The 15369-nt window shown below is 34.2% G+C and overlaps 1 protein-coding gene across 1 annotated transcript in view; it reads right to left on the bottom strand.

Moving 5' to 3' along the window:
- The window catches only part of LOC126829391 (probable phospholipid-transporting ATPase IA), a 54719-nt gene that overhangs the window by 38735 nt on the left and 615 nt on the right, over positions 1-15369 (bottom strand). The gene's annotated exons all lie outside the window — the stretch shown is intronic.

Raw genomic sequence — 15369 nt, 5'->3', positions numbered from 1 at the left:
ACATTATGTAAGATTTAGATAAAGAGCTAGCCATTCTTGCTATAATAGTTCGAAAATAGATAATGTAAAATGAATAATTTGAAAATTTCATTCAAATTACTCTATTGCGAACGAAGATATTAGCCTTGGAAGGTTTGACAACATGTGTGCAATAATTTCAACCACCGTACTGGTTGTTCGAAGCTAAGTCTCACTCCTCCATTTTTAGCTTAAATCAAAATATGGCTGAACTGTTCTAATCTATTTAATATCGGAGAAATCCGATGCCATCGAGAGTTGATTATGGCCTGTATAAGTTAATAATTAATAATTTAGAAAACATTTTAGGCCTAAAGAAAGGCGTGCAATAGACAGATTTAGCTCTTGCATAATGTATGTTTAAATGGATAATAACATATTAACAGTGCTAACTGTGACAGAAATAGAATTTTAATTGTAAACAAACAGTTGCCATGCAAGATACGCCCACATTTGCAAGAGATGGACAGAGAACAAGGGCAATAATCAAGGAATATAGAAATGAACCAAGATCGTTCGGATATAAACATATATTTTAAAGATACATTATGGGAGATCCGGTAATGAATTGGCAGTTCTCACTATAATAGTTAAAAACTAGATAAGGTAGAAGGCAATTTGGTGAAAATTTCATTCAAATTGATCCACTATTAACCGAGAACTAAGCGACTGAAATTCCCATAAGCCTTGGTCATCATTACTAAAGTCAGTACGATAAACAGCATAGTCTCGATTATCCATTTAATCGTTTAATCGAGAAGGAAAGTTATGCAGTAAATCAGCTTACAATCCACTAAAGATCGCAGGCTAGCCCAGCCATCTAGGGTTGATTATTGCCTGGATAGGTTAATTAATATCTAATTCATAATTTAGATAACATTTCAGGCCTAAAGAAAGACCTGAAATAGGCAGATTTAGCTCTTGCATAATGCATGTTTAAGTTTCATCAAAACCGGATACAAATTGTGACCTCTAGAGGGTCTACAACCTTGGTATTACATACTTTTACACTATTAGCATACAAGGAGCAGCCATTTATTCAGGCAGTTTTGGTCTGATTTTCACGAAATTTGAACTGAACCATCATTAGGGTTGTAACAGTGATATATTTTTAAAATAAGGGGTACAATAAGGGGTCATAATCCAGGAAGTTACAGTCTGATATGTACGGAAATCAAAAGGAACCGAGATCTTTCGGATATAACAATATATTTCAAGTTTCATCAAAATTAGATAAAAATTGTAACCTCTAGAGTGACCACACGCTAAAAACATGATTTTTCGGACAATCAGGGCCATAATCCATGAACAATAAACTATAACGCATACTTATGGAAAAACAGCTGCTTATTTATTTGGGCAACGTTTCGAAGAGTATTCTCTCAACGTTATCAAGTTAATACAGTAATAAGTATGTGTTATAGTTTATTGCTCTAACCAGTTACTAAATGCCTCTCAAAGATTATAATCCATGAAGTTGCGGTCTGATCAATGCCAATATCAAAAGGAATCGAGATCTTTGGGAGATTAACCTATATTTCAAGTTTCATCAAAATCGGATAAAAATTGTGAGCTGCAGAGTGTGCACAAACAAATTGTGGATGGACGGACAGGGTCAACGACAAACGTCCACATGAAAAAATCTATGGATAATAGACCTGTAGGTAGTTCAGATCAAATCAATAATATACAGTGTATAGGTCCGTATTTAATCATTCATAAAATTAAGCATGAAACCATCTGTTACTCCTATATAATAATAAATGTTTGTAAAAAACATAATCTGGATTTTTTAATATATAAAATTAAGCATCAAACCGTATGTTACTTCTATACAATAAATGTTTGTAAAAAAACCATAATCTGGATTTTTTAACATTATATATAGATGTATTAAATACTATTTCCAGAAATTTCCTTGGTGTATTTTAATTATTATTTAACTAGCCAACCTGATGTCCCTCTATGTGTATGAAAATGTATCACAACCATTTAATCCCAATTATATATATTTTAAATTATGAATAGATGGCTCATGTGCAAAACATATTTTGGGGACACTTCTCATTTTGTATACAACTATCCTTTAAAGATGCATTATGTAAGAGCTAAATCTGTCTATTGCAGATCTTTCTTTTGGCTTCAAACTATTATTTAGACATTTATTAACACGACAAGCCTATAATCAATTCTGGATTTAAACATCCGCAAGATTTTAAAAAATAAAATAAACAATCAAGGCTGTCAAGTACTGTTGCTAAGAAAATGAACGATCTATGCCCTATCTTCAAACAGTGATAACTTCGCTCAGAATGAAGCAGTCTGAGTGTAATTTTGTAATATTATTTCATTTTTCATTGTGTATTTTTAAACCATTATAGCAAGAACATCCAGCCCTTTATCTAAATATTACATAATGCTTCTTTAACATGCAGTACTTTATGGATCAACAATCTATCTTTATGTAACATAATAAATCCTCGAACAAATTTGGAGGGTTGGATGGCCGAATGGTTAGCACGTTCACGCTCTATCATAAGGCCTGTCAGTGAGTCAACTGGTGTGGTTTTGAATCCCCAGTTGTACGTGACAAGGAGTAGGGGCACTAGACCAACCTCATGGGTTTTCTCGGGGCCCTCCAGTTTCCTCACACTGTTAAAGACCCCTACACGCAGGTGAATTATTGAAATAAAATTGAACCATGTGTTTATCTCAAAATGACCTAGTTTGTGTCGAGTGGAGATAAACTCTCTCTCTCTCAAAAACAAATTTTAACAGATTTTTAAAAAATACATTTTCTGCACTGTTGCCTCCCTATTAAATATAGCCCTCATACACTAGTAACCCTATACACAGAGATTTTCACAATACCAGCCTACACAGATAATCATGGCCTATTTTAGGATTGGCTTGTTTATGGATTGTCAATAACTTTTAACTTAATACTTATACTTAGAAGTACAAACCTATGGAACAATCCAATAATTATTAAAATAACTGAACACTTACATACCTAAGAGTGTGACTAAACAGTGTTTACCTACAAGAACCCACTTTATAATTAAAAAATATCTTCAAATCTATATATTAAACTTATCACGTTATCATTAGTATACAGTATACCGGTATATGTACTATTAATAGAAGAGGCAGATGAAAAATTAAGATAAACAACCTTCTTGTAAGAAGTACCTTTATTTCCTACCTCTATTTCCTACCAGGATGTATTTCTTCACACTATGTCAGTAGCTTATGTCAATCTTACAACTGAGAGCAACTGGCATTTTGGCAACTTGGAGCAACTGGCATTTCAGTGAATAGGAGCAAATTGCATTTCAGCAACGGGGAGCAATTGGCATTTCGACAACTGGGAGCAACTAGCTTCAATGGAGGTCGACTTGGGGGCCTCTTACAACTCAAAAGAACTAACTGAAGTCAGTTACATGTGTTCAACATTCTGCAACTAGCGGCAACTAGTTGTCATCGACAAGAGCACTCTTACAACTGACTTCAACTTTTTTCCATAGAAACAAAATCACATAAGAGAAATATGTGACTGTGTAAATAGGCAAACTGGAAGATAACGAAGAAATCAACTTTTCATGTGTCAATGATGTTGACAATAATGTAATAATAGAATTGTGCAAGACATACCATGCGTTTGGGCTTAATCTTCATTTTGTTGATCACATAATAAATAAATAAACAGTTGCATGTTAAGTGTAATCGCTATCAGTTCTAAATCGACCTAAGCGCTCCAAATTCAGCTGCTCTCAACATAAGCACACTTACAACTAGTTGAAATCAGTTGCTCCCAGTTGACATAAACCCTTCTTTAGGTTATTACTACATTAACTAATGTACTATACAGTAACTGTTACAACATCAGAAGCTACCTGTAAAGTCAATTTTTTTATAAAGTTAAGAGAAACTAGGTAATTTTAGGACTAACATATCACATATCATCATTATTACAACCATTCGTTTGCACAAAGTGTTTTATAGCAGTGGGATTTAAAGTGCACCCAAACACCTTTTAAATACATGTTGACATTAATCACCTGCTGTGTTGGTAAACTTGTTAATGATTGGGGAACATTATCATTATATGATGACAGGGTATTATGATTATAACGGTTAATTGGTAACTTTACTCCGGTTGACATATAAATATGTAATACATAAAATACATATACATAATATACCGGTACTGATAACTGAACAATGATTAGCAAGAGGAGAACAAAATACAATCCCTTTACTGTGTTAATCCATCTTATTGCCATTGTTTATAATACCCTTGCATCAATACAGCATCGGAAACTGGGTCCACATGTCAACAAATATAGGACCTTTAAAGTCAAATCATGCGATATATTATTATAGTCAAAGCGATCAACCTGCAGACACCATAACCTATAAAATGCCATCACAATGATAGCCATTATTGGAAATCATCCACCCCCATTTTATGATCCATGCATAAATGACTATAGTTTTGCTCGACTCTTCAAAATGACCATTTCCTCATCTGCTTTACTGTAACCTCAATTATTGAATATAAACTGTTGGATATTCCAGAGACTATTTTATTTAGTGGAAGTATGACAGGTGAACAGTCTGAAATTGCTTCACTATTATTGACCAATTAAAGTGCTTTAATATATGAGCTTATCTCTGTGCATACCAGTTATGTATTAGAGGTCTCAGAAAATCATTGGGAAACTAATATAGAAATGAAATGAAATTAAATGGGGTTTAACGTCCTACTGTTCTGCTCCGAACTGGGCGAATGAAGACGGGCATACGCCATACATTGTGCTACCAGAGAAATTTTGAATGGACAACGGCACTATGGCCTACTCTTATATCGAATTCCAACTGTCAAGTGATCTTTTACGTGCACGTCAATGTGAACACAAGACCTCGGTTTTTCGTCCCATCTGCACGACTAGACAGCTGTTCTTGTCAGGCCCTCCGTCCTGCATCACTAACAAGGATGTACCACACTTGAAAATCTGGATGAACTTTCTCGGCCAATGCAGGGATCGAACACCCGACCTCCAGGCTTGCGAGCCAGTGTCTTACCCACATAGCCAGCGTGACCCCTGGACTATAAAGAGTGTGTTAAGCCAATAAGTGTAGCACTGTAATATAAAATCACAGACCACAGTGCTTGGTTCATTACTCTTGCCACTTGGTAAAGTCAGGCTACAATTAACCTGGAATATTACTACTGTATGATATAACTAACAAATTACTACTGTATGATGATCAAGACTACACACTACACCAAGGGTTTATAACACTCTCCTATAGAATCTTCTGTCTAAAGACAATGACTCGAATACAATAATAATAGCTCATTACCAAGGGTACAACTACAGTGTAACTAATGATTTTACAGAGTAAGATGGTCTTTAAAACAGACCATTTTATCATTTTCCTCATTGATTTTTGTTAAATACAGTACAAATCACAACTTGATCACATGTTTCTTTGGGCTAATTAATAAGAATTGTTTAATAACATATTTTATTTAATACAAAGTTTCGCCATTATGCAACATATGTTCAGAATAGAAGTAGGTTTTCTCATGGTTCTCACCCACTGCAAAAGACTTTTTGCGCACAAACACATTAATGAATTAATAAAGCTACACATTTAAGTTGTGTTGAGTAGACGTTAAACTCCATTTCTCTATTTTTCAGTTAGTAAATATGTTTATACGGCAAATATTGATTTTAGTATTTAGGTGTACTGTGTGGACACCATAATTTAATTACTGAAGTACTGTGGTATTACAAAAATTATGATAACAATTCACCATGGAATACAGTATGATATATACCGTCATAGTTACCATATATACTGATCACAAATATCAAAATATGTGATTGCTACAATCAATCAGAATCCATCATAAAACAGTCATAATACAATCTGTTCATATACACTATAGTAGATCAAAGTTAGGCATGTGTCAATATTTATATCCAGTAAAAACACATTCTTTGTCTATCAATATTGCCATTTAATATCATAAAGTACCATCACATTCTACTTGACTCACATTTCAGTGAGATAGACTGGTGATCCATAGAGATAACTATTTAAAAAAAAGTTGCATGTATGTAGAATATGAGAGAAGAAATTAGAAAGTGTATGTGTCATGTATCGGTATAAGGAAATGAATGCTTTCATTGCTTAATTCTTATATGTTAAAGATACATTCCCACAAAATTATTTATTGGGTAGTTATTTCCAATAAAAGTATGGCAATTCTAGTATGAGAAGTAAAGATACCAAATCTTTACAGAAAAATACTGGATTCCCTAAAACATTCCTTAAGTGACTAAGAAGGGCTTCTTATGTGTTGAGAGGGGTTGGATGGCCAAATGGTTAGCCCGTGCGCGCTGTATCATAAGGTCTGTCATTGAGTCAACTGAGGCGTGGTTTTGATTCCCCAGTTGTACGTGACAAGGAGTAGGGTTGCCTGTCCAACCTCGTGGGTTTTCTCCGGGTCCTCCGGTTTCCTCTCACTGCTAAAGACCCCTATGGTTAAGCGAATTATTGAAATACAATTGAATCTCTCTCTCTCTCTCATGTGTTGATTTAATGGCTAATAGTTGTAAGAACATTAAGAGAATTAAACATTCAGTAGATTCTGAGATTAAACAAAGGAATAAGAAGTTGACAAAGGATAATTGAGGAATCTACTTAGGCTTTGATATATATTGTAAATGGACAGTGACTAATGACAAATACAAGCTAAAAATGGATTCTCCCACAATCCAGTCACATGATTAACACGGCTGATAAACATAGATTCTCGCAGCACCAGGTAATTTTCACTGATTGCAATGTTTTGAGCAGGATTTTAGCAAATAGATAAATAAATTATTTTGAATTTAAATCACACAGTTTGTATGCTGGAAGGCATCTTTAAGTTTTTACTTCTTTACTCTACTTTTACAAATTAATTACAAGTATGTGTGAATAGTAGAATATTTCATATAGAATGTGTGACGAAGTAATCTAATCGTTAAGCGTGTAATAAGTTTCTCCTCTATGTACAATATACGTTAATTTTGTATTAATTACAGCACTATTGATTTTTTTATTACCATGGTGAAATTATGGCAGACGATTAATCTTATCGTATGTTCAACACATTGCCACTTTTATCTACAGAATTTTGTAAAATAAACATTACCGAAAATTTAATTTATCATTTATCTAAAAGAACAAATTGTATTAGAATATAAATATAAACATATTACAAACAACTGGGACCTGACTTGATAATCTTGGCTGTTCCATTAACAACAACTACTTATTATAAATGATGGGGAAAGGGATGAAACACACTTCTGTCCAATATTGCATTTTTAGGCAATTTTGAAACAACATCTGTTTATGAAATTGTTGATTTTTTTGTACTTTTTAAAAATATTATGCCGCAAATTTCTTGTATATAAAAAATCGAGAGAACAATTTCTAAAGACTAAACTCTAAACTGTCTGAAAAATCAACTAGAACAATTCGCAAAAGGAATTTCATGTTAACATGTTCTCGTAATTCAAACTATATTTCCACTTAAGTGGACAAATTCCAAAATTATTTACATTCATGTTAAAAGTTATACCATTGTGGAAAAAAAAAAGATTTTTAAATTTTCTTCTCAAGGAAACAAAATCCCTACGGTTTGACTAATTGAGTGTTTTTCCAATTCAAGTTGAGTTAGTGTTGATTATTGATAAGTATTAGAAAGAACAAAGCAATACATTTCTACATTTACCGAAATCTTGAATCTGTGTATTTAGCTATATGTGCATACATGAATTAAAGATGGGTTCCCAGAAAAGTATTTATCGGGTGGTTATTTCCAATAAAAGTATGGCAATTTTGGTATATATGGAAAGTAGAGATATCCAATCTTACTAGAAAAATACTGGATTCCCTGAAAAACACTCATGGAGCGTATACAGGACAAAAATGTAAGGGTTCCCCTAATCAACAGCCCGACGATTAAGAACTTCTGCAAGCGTGGTGTCAAAGGTCACAAGCGAACATTGAGCGCTTGATGTACAAGTTGATAAACTTTATGAAGAGTTAAAATACAATACTTTCTGAGATAAAAATGATGGAAAAAGATGCGGGTAGTGGATAATCCGAGAATTTAATTAGGATTCGATATTTGTAATAAATAGTAAGCGATTAAAGACAACATCGTCTTATGTATGCAATGAATTCTCCTCTAACTCCCAAGACGTGACGTAAACATGACCTGGTTTGATCGAATTTTAATAGCAGGGCATTCCTTCGCAATTACAATGTTTGAGAAGGATTTGAAGCATAATTATGACAAATTAATTAGTTTGAATATGTTTTTGATCCATATATACCATTAAATCACCGAGTTTGTACGTGGGAACCCATCTTTAATGTCTAGTTATTAAAATAAAAATGTGAACAAATGAGTAAATAAATTTAAAGAAATGAAATGAAATGGAGTTTAAAGTTCTACTCTTCTGCTCCATCTGGGCTAATGAAGACAGGCATAAGCCATACAGTGTGTTATGATGAAAATTTTGCCTGGACAGCAGCACTATGGCCTACTTTTATTTCATTTTGAATTCCAACTGTTTTTGCCAATGTGTACAAGTACAAGGGACCTTAAATTTAACGTCCCATCCAAATGACCAGATGCTGTTCCCTGCCAGATCTATTGTCTTATACCAATTTGAAAGAAGTGTTAGAAATAAATGTATATATGGCTGAATAGCTCAACAGTAACTGCATTATCACTCCAGGTGGAGGCGGACGTAAAACCCTACAAACAAACGAACACTAACTAACTCGGCACTAATTCAACACTAACTTAACATCAAGTCATCTTGACACTAACTCAACTTTACTCCATAACCAAGACTTGAAATAACAAAATAATACACAAATTTTACACAACATTTAACAATTTAGCTAACTTTCTATGCTACTGAGACAAAACGCTGGCAATAGTTAAAGTCAAACACAATGATGGAGACAATAAACTAGTTTAGATTTTCCTGTTCAATATCATGGTTTATTTTCTGAACTTCACTAAATCCAGACACTTTAATTAAGACACGGGCATTACTATTTCTGAATCTGCTATTATTATATTTAATATACCTTATATAATATATATTTTGTGAATCCTATTTAATGCTATCATTTTTGGTTTAAATTCTATATATAAATAAAGTTTTGTATATACGTTACGAGTTTATGAATATCACTTTATAAAAAACCCGTAACACTTCTAAGGTGAGATATTTCCTTATGGAAGATCTACTTCAGTTCTTCCAATATGGCCATATGATTTTGTTACCGGACTGTGAAATTGGTGTGATAGTAATATTCCACTTATTATGAGCTAATTATTATTAGCCTTAAAGAGGCTAATAGCAACACTATCTATTAACCAATGATATTATCAATTCTATTAAGAAAACAACTATGACCTTGAATAAGCTGGGTTCATCTAATGTTTATAATTACCAATCAACTCTAGCTATAAGACATCATACATGTAGACCACAGTGTCTTGGGTTGAACTGGTTGTCATTACGGAAAGCTAGCTAGTGGTTAATAAATAATTGATCCTAGCTAACACAAGATCTACAATCTGATCATGAGTGCATGAAATCTAAACTATGCTTAATCTGTCTTAATAAGCCACACAATGATCATATTTAACAGTTGACATTTTAACGCTAAAAGTTTCAGTTTGTTAGCAGGTCTCAAACCAATTTAATCAATACATCATTGCAATCAGACAGTGTATAGTATCATTTTACTTGTTTACGAACCTAGGTTTATTTACAACTTAGAAGCATAGTTTTAATTTCTAAGAATCTCATGGTTTAATTTTGATTATCGTGACATATTTTTCAAATTTAACATTCAACATATAAATTTCAACATGGTTTAATTTAACAATATTGACAGAAACCAGGAAAACTAGGCTGTGATTGGTCAAATTACCCAATCTGGTTTGTTCTGTCAAATTGAAAGATACATATTGGAAATATTAATAGTAGTCTATCCTGTCAGGGTAGAATGCTACAGATGCAAGAACCGTAAACTCAAACAGAAGTTTTACAGAAGTGATTCCTACTTTATCATGTACGATATTAATAACGAAGTCTTGATAGCTATGACATGTTGCTATCATGAATCTGCAGCCATTAAAATGATGAAAAAAAGAGAATTCATGGTAATACTAGACTCAACTGTAACAAAGCTATGACAATTTATCTTTCTTGATATGGCTATTTACATAAATTAATTTTCAATACATTCCTGGAAAAGAGAAAATTAAAGCTAAAAATGAAAGATGTATACAAATAAATTTACCTCCATTATCCCTATTAAGTTTTACCATTTGCATCAATGTACCTGCCATATTGATTTTGACTTCTGCTATTTCTCAAACTCATAATTACTGTTGAGTGTTAATTTATTATTACTTTTCAACATCATAAAAACAAGGGAGATAAATTTAATATGAAATGTTGAATATTAAAAGCATCCACGTTGTATAACTTCATCTTTATTTAATTCACATAATGTAACAAGTCTCACAACGATTACTAATTCCGATCACAAACACATAGTACGTGGCTCATTTAATACTCCATTGTAACAATCAAACGTAATTCCAACTACTGGAGAAAGATGCCTGTTATTCCACTTCTACACTAGACTGACAACACTAAAGGAATACAAATGGACCCACTGAGATTAAAAACGAATGAGATCTGAGTCAAGACAAGTGAATAATTACTTATTTGAAAACAATAACATTAACACAACCATAACGATGAAGACGAGCCATCAGTTACCGTCTGCAACGATTCTAATGTGATTCCTTTTGCTTCTAAAGAATATTTAGAAAGCCAGAATTTAAGGTACAAGCAATTTGTACAAAACACATTCTTTTATTTTCAAAATGGCCATTTTAAGTACAAGCTCACTCTTTAAAACCAATTGAGATAGTAAATGAATGGCTGTCATCGACCAACTTTTATATCCTACACTTTGAACGAAACACAAAGGACATGCTCTCTGAATCTAACTAACAGCAGTGTTTAAAGTCAATTAATATTTTATTGCCATAAGGAGTATAAAGAAAGGCGTCAATGACAACTGTTGCAATTTTCCAGTCGATCAATATACATTATGGCTGATGGTAGATAATAATTTTAAAATAAAGTGAATCCTAGCTATTGCTTTTTATAAACATCTTAAAAATACAAGGGTAAAGTGTGTGTAGTCACCACATCTTCCAAACACAATGGTAATGGTTGTGTAGTCAAAACATCTTCCAAATATAAGAGTAAAGTGTGTGTAGTCACATCATCCTCCAAATACAAGGGTAAAGTGTGTGTAGTCACAACACCTTCCATATACAAGGGTAAAGTGTGTGTAGTCACCACATCTTCCAAATACAAGGGTAAAGTATGTGTAGTCACCACATCTTCCAAACACAAGGGTGATGGTTGTGTAGTCACCACATCTTCCAAATATAAGAGTAAAGTGTGTGTAGTCACTACATCTTCCAAGCACAAGGGTAAAGTGAACTCCCTCAATTGTATCCTTGTATTAATGAGCCCATTATTAGATTGAAATGTACATGTAGATGTTCAGACACTTAAGTGTCATCTAAAACTGATGTAGAAACATATATTATATCAGAATTTAGAATAGTAAAAATAACTTTTTCCACTTTCCTGTTTCTAGATACAAATTATACTAGACTGGTCTCCAATCTATGGAATTTCTAGTTATCTCATACAGTACTCATTTGATCAGTTCTAAATCTTCAAAGAAAAAGTACTTAAGCTATCTATCTATAGTCCTGCAGAAAGAGGGTTACAGTCAATACTAAAAGATACATGTGCACATCAGTGTCAGTTCATCATTTCTCCTGAATATCAACATGACCCCAATCCTCCTGAGATAAAGAGAGAGAGAGAAATGGGGTTTAACGTTCACTAAACACAAACTAGGTCATTTCGGGACTAACACATGGTTCAATTTTATTTCAATCATTCGCTTGCGCGTAGGGGTCTTTAGCAGTGGGAGGAAACGGGAGGACCTGGAGAAAACCCACGAGGTTGGACAGGCGACCCTACTCCTTGTCTCGTACAACCGGGGAATCGAAACCCTGCCAGCTGACTCAATGACAGACTGTATGATACAGCACGCGCGTGCTAACCATTCAGCCATCCAACCCCCCCTGAGATAAAGAACCCTGTTGATATTCAGCAGACTTTCTGTTCCATAGATATATTATGTATCCGGAAAAGGTTGTGAACACAATAAAGATTATATTTTCAGTTTTGATAAGCTGCTGTACATGTATGGCTATATTTTATTTTGGGACATAACGGCTGTGTGGTCATATTAAATAATTCTAGAAATAAAAACTATGTGGTTCAAATTTTGTTTCTATATTTTATTTGGGACATAACAGTTGTGTAGTCATATTAAATAATTTCAGAAATGTGAACTATGTGGTACAAATTTTGTTTCTTAACCTCGCCCTGCGGAATTTAATTCTGTAGCCCACATTTGGTCTTTATAATTATAAATATTTTTCCTGACATTTCGATCTGGGGATATATCAATTTAATTGGATAAATATCAAGGCCTTTCATTACAATACAATCTGAGTTGAAAATGCCTGAACATTCAAAATACATGTATTTCGGTTTGTACTCTGGACTGAATCAGGCACACTTTACTTATTGCTCGATACATTTGGTCATCCAAACTCAGGCATTTCTGTGACTGACAGTACACTTTTGTCATCAGTCGTGACGTGCAGATGCATTCCGTTTTCGTGACTTATTTACTGAAACTAGTTTCAAATCTATGATTTCTGAAAAAGTTGGTTGGAGCTTACACAATTTAAGTTTGTTGGGAATCGTTATTTTCAGTGATTGATTACCAATTAAAACAAGTCATTTAGGTCATTCTGTGAATTGAGAATAGCAGTTGTCCATGGGGAGTGTCACTGTATCTAATTATGGTCAAGGAGTGTTAGATCTGTCATTGAGTCACGTGGCGTGGTGTCAATCTTTAAGGAGTAGGGTGAAGGGTCACATCAAACCTCATGGGTTATCTTTGATTTGCTCAGACAGCTAAAGATTCCTACGCTCAAGTGAATTATTGAAATAAAATTACTTAGTTCATGTTGAGTGGACATTAAACCTTATTTATATCTCCAAAAACACCTGTGGTTTTTGAATTGCATACGCCATACAGTGTGCTATGAGGGAAATTTTGCCCGGGCAGCGACGCTACGGCCTACTTTTATATCGAATTCCAACTGCCAAGGGATTTTTTAGGTGCTCGCCAATATGTACACGGGACCTCAGTTTTTCGTACCATCCGAACGACTAGACTGCTGTCCTTGTCAGGCCCTCTGTCCTGCATCACTGCAGTTCTTTTACATGCATGCCAAATACACACACACATTCCTTTTCCCATACCATTCAAATGAATAGATGCCTTCATCCTGCACCAAAGGGAAATCTGACTGTAAATCCCAAGAAATTGTCTTGGCCAACAACAAGATGGAACTGGGGATCTCCTGTTTAGTGGACCAGCACGGTTTCCGGAGATGGAAGTTTTTTGATTGGGTTCCCCTCCTCCCCATTTGGGTTCCGACAAAATTTCCAAAACGTGACTCGCGATTTCCCATACAGAACTTGGTAGCTCAATTTAGCTTCTCCAATCACCGTTATTAGCTCTAATGTGTTGGAATAAACCTTCTGAAATCGTGACCAAAACAAAGGCTCACCAGAAGTGAAATAAAAACTTCATGAATTATCGCCACGCTTACACTTTTATAACAAAACAAGCGGTTGGCATACACGATACGCCGAGATTCTGTAAGATATGGATAGGGAACAGGGAAAATCAATAGGGCCCAACCTCTCATTGTCCCAATGCCTCACATCGAATATGAAACTGTAGCCTTTATCGCGTTCACAAGGATTTTGGCAAGCCCCCGTCACTTCCACAAGGTTTTCGAGGGGGCTTAACTCCGGAACAGACGGTCGCAGAATGCTGATTATCAATATGATTCTTGCTCCTGTGTTCTCAATTCATTCACAATATAAAGCTCACAAACTTTGTTACGCTTTGTGTATGCAAGGCCATAATCCAAGCAGATGCACCAAAATCGAATTCAACCAAGATCTTTTGATCCTCAACATCTCAAACGGGCAAAGATTGAAACTTAAAGATTGACATTTGTATTTATAGCTGCGTATCGGTATCATTGGCAGTCCAAAGAAACGCCCAAAAGCAGACGAACCTTTACTGTAACATGCAGCTGACATTTACATACAATCCACGAAATTGAGTCGAAACCAAACGCAGTGATTGATGATCACAATGATTGTTAATGACACACTTGCTAAATTTCCTTATGCAATCTTTTCAGATTCACAAGGATACATAACATACCATGATATCATCTTTTCAAACCACGAATTTTAGATTCTTGAAGCACGGATTTTTCATTTCGAGGCACGTCCGTGTCTGTAGGCACGTTAAAATAGGCCCTGCACACAAGAATTTATGAAGAAAATTATGGATGTTACAAGAGATTGGTTTTAGATGGGAATATTGTCATTTGTATTGTGAAATTGTTTTAAAGCAAAGTTTAATGGTAAAATTTTAGAATTGGTTATATTGCTCAGTTTTGAGTAAATTGAAAGCTCTGATTTATAGTACCGGTAGATGACATCATGAGCTAATGTTAATAAACATTAATCGTTTAAAGGCATTTAATTTAGTAACTGGACGAGGAAAATGTTGAGAGAATACTATTCAAGCGTTGCCAAAATAAATTAATAATTGTTCTTCCATAATAAGTGCAGTAGAATCTGTCACTTCCGACATCGTAACGGATCGTTGAAATAAACAGCATGACGGAATACTTAATACTGGAAGTATTATTGTACCTTTTTGAATACTGGAAGTATAATCTTCTTGTATTTGGTGACAAAAATTAATAATTACGTTGCTATCACACAATGATCGGTCGGATAATGCTCTAAAAAAACTAACCGATTTCATCACAATTAAAAATGTTTTCAGGAGAATACTCTTCAATCAATAATAGATGGGATGCACATGCAGAATTCTTCAATGGTACCAAGATCAACACCCACAGTTTCGCAACTAAATTTAAAGGCACATTCTGTTGATATCAAGGTAATCAACAAAGACCGACACAAGCATTAATCTCACCGATAATCAAAATTGATTGGTGATTGCTCGTCA

This window comes from Patella vulgata, chromosome 8, assembly GCF_932274485.2.
Source record: "Patella vulgata chromosome 8, xgPatVulg1.2, whole genome shotgun sequence".
Classification (NCBI taxonomy): domain Eukaryota; kingdom Metazoa; phylum Mollusca; class Gastropoda; family Patellidae; genus Patella; species Patella vulgata.
This window is presented reverse-complemented; position numbering and strand designations above follow the sequence as displayed.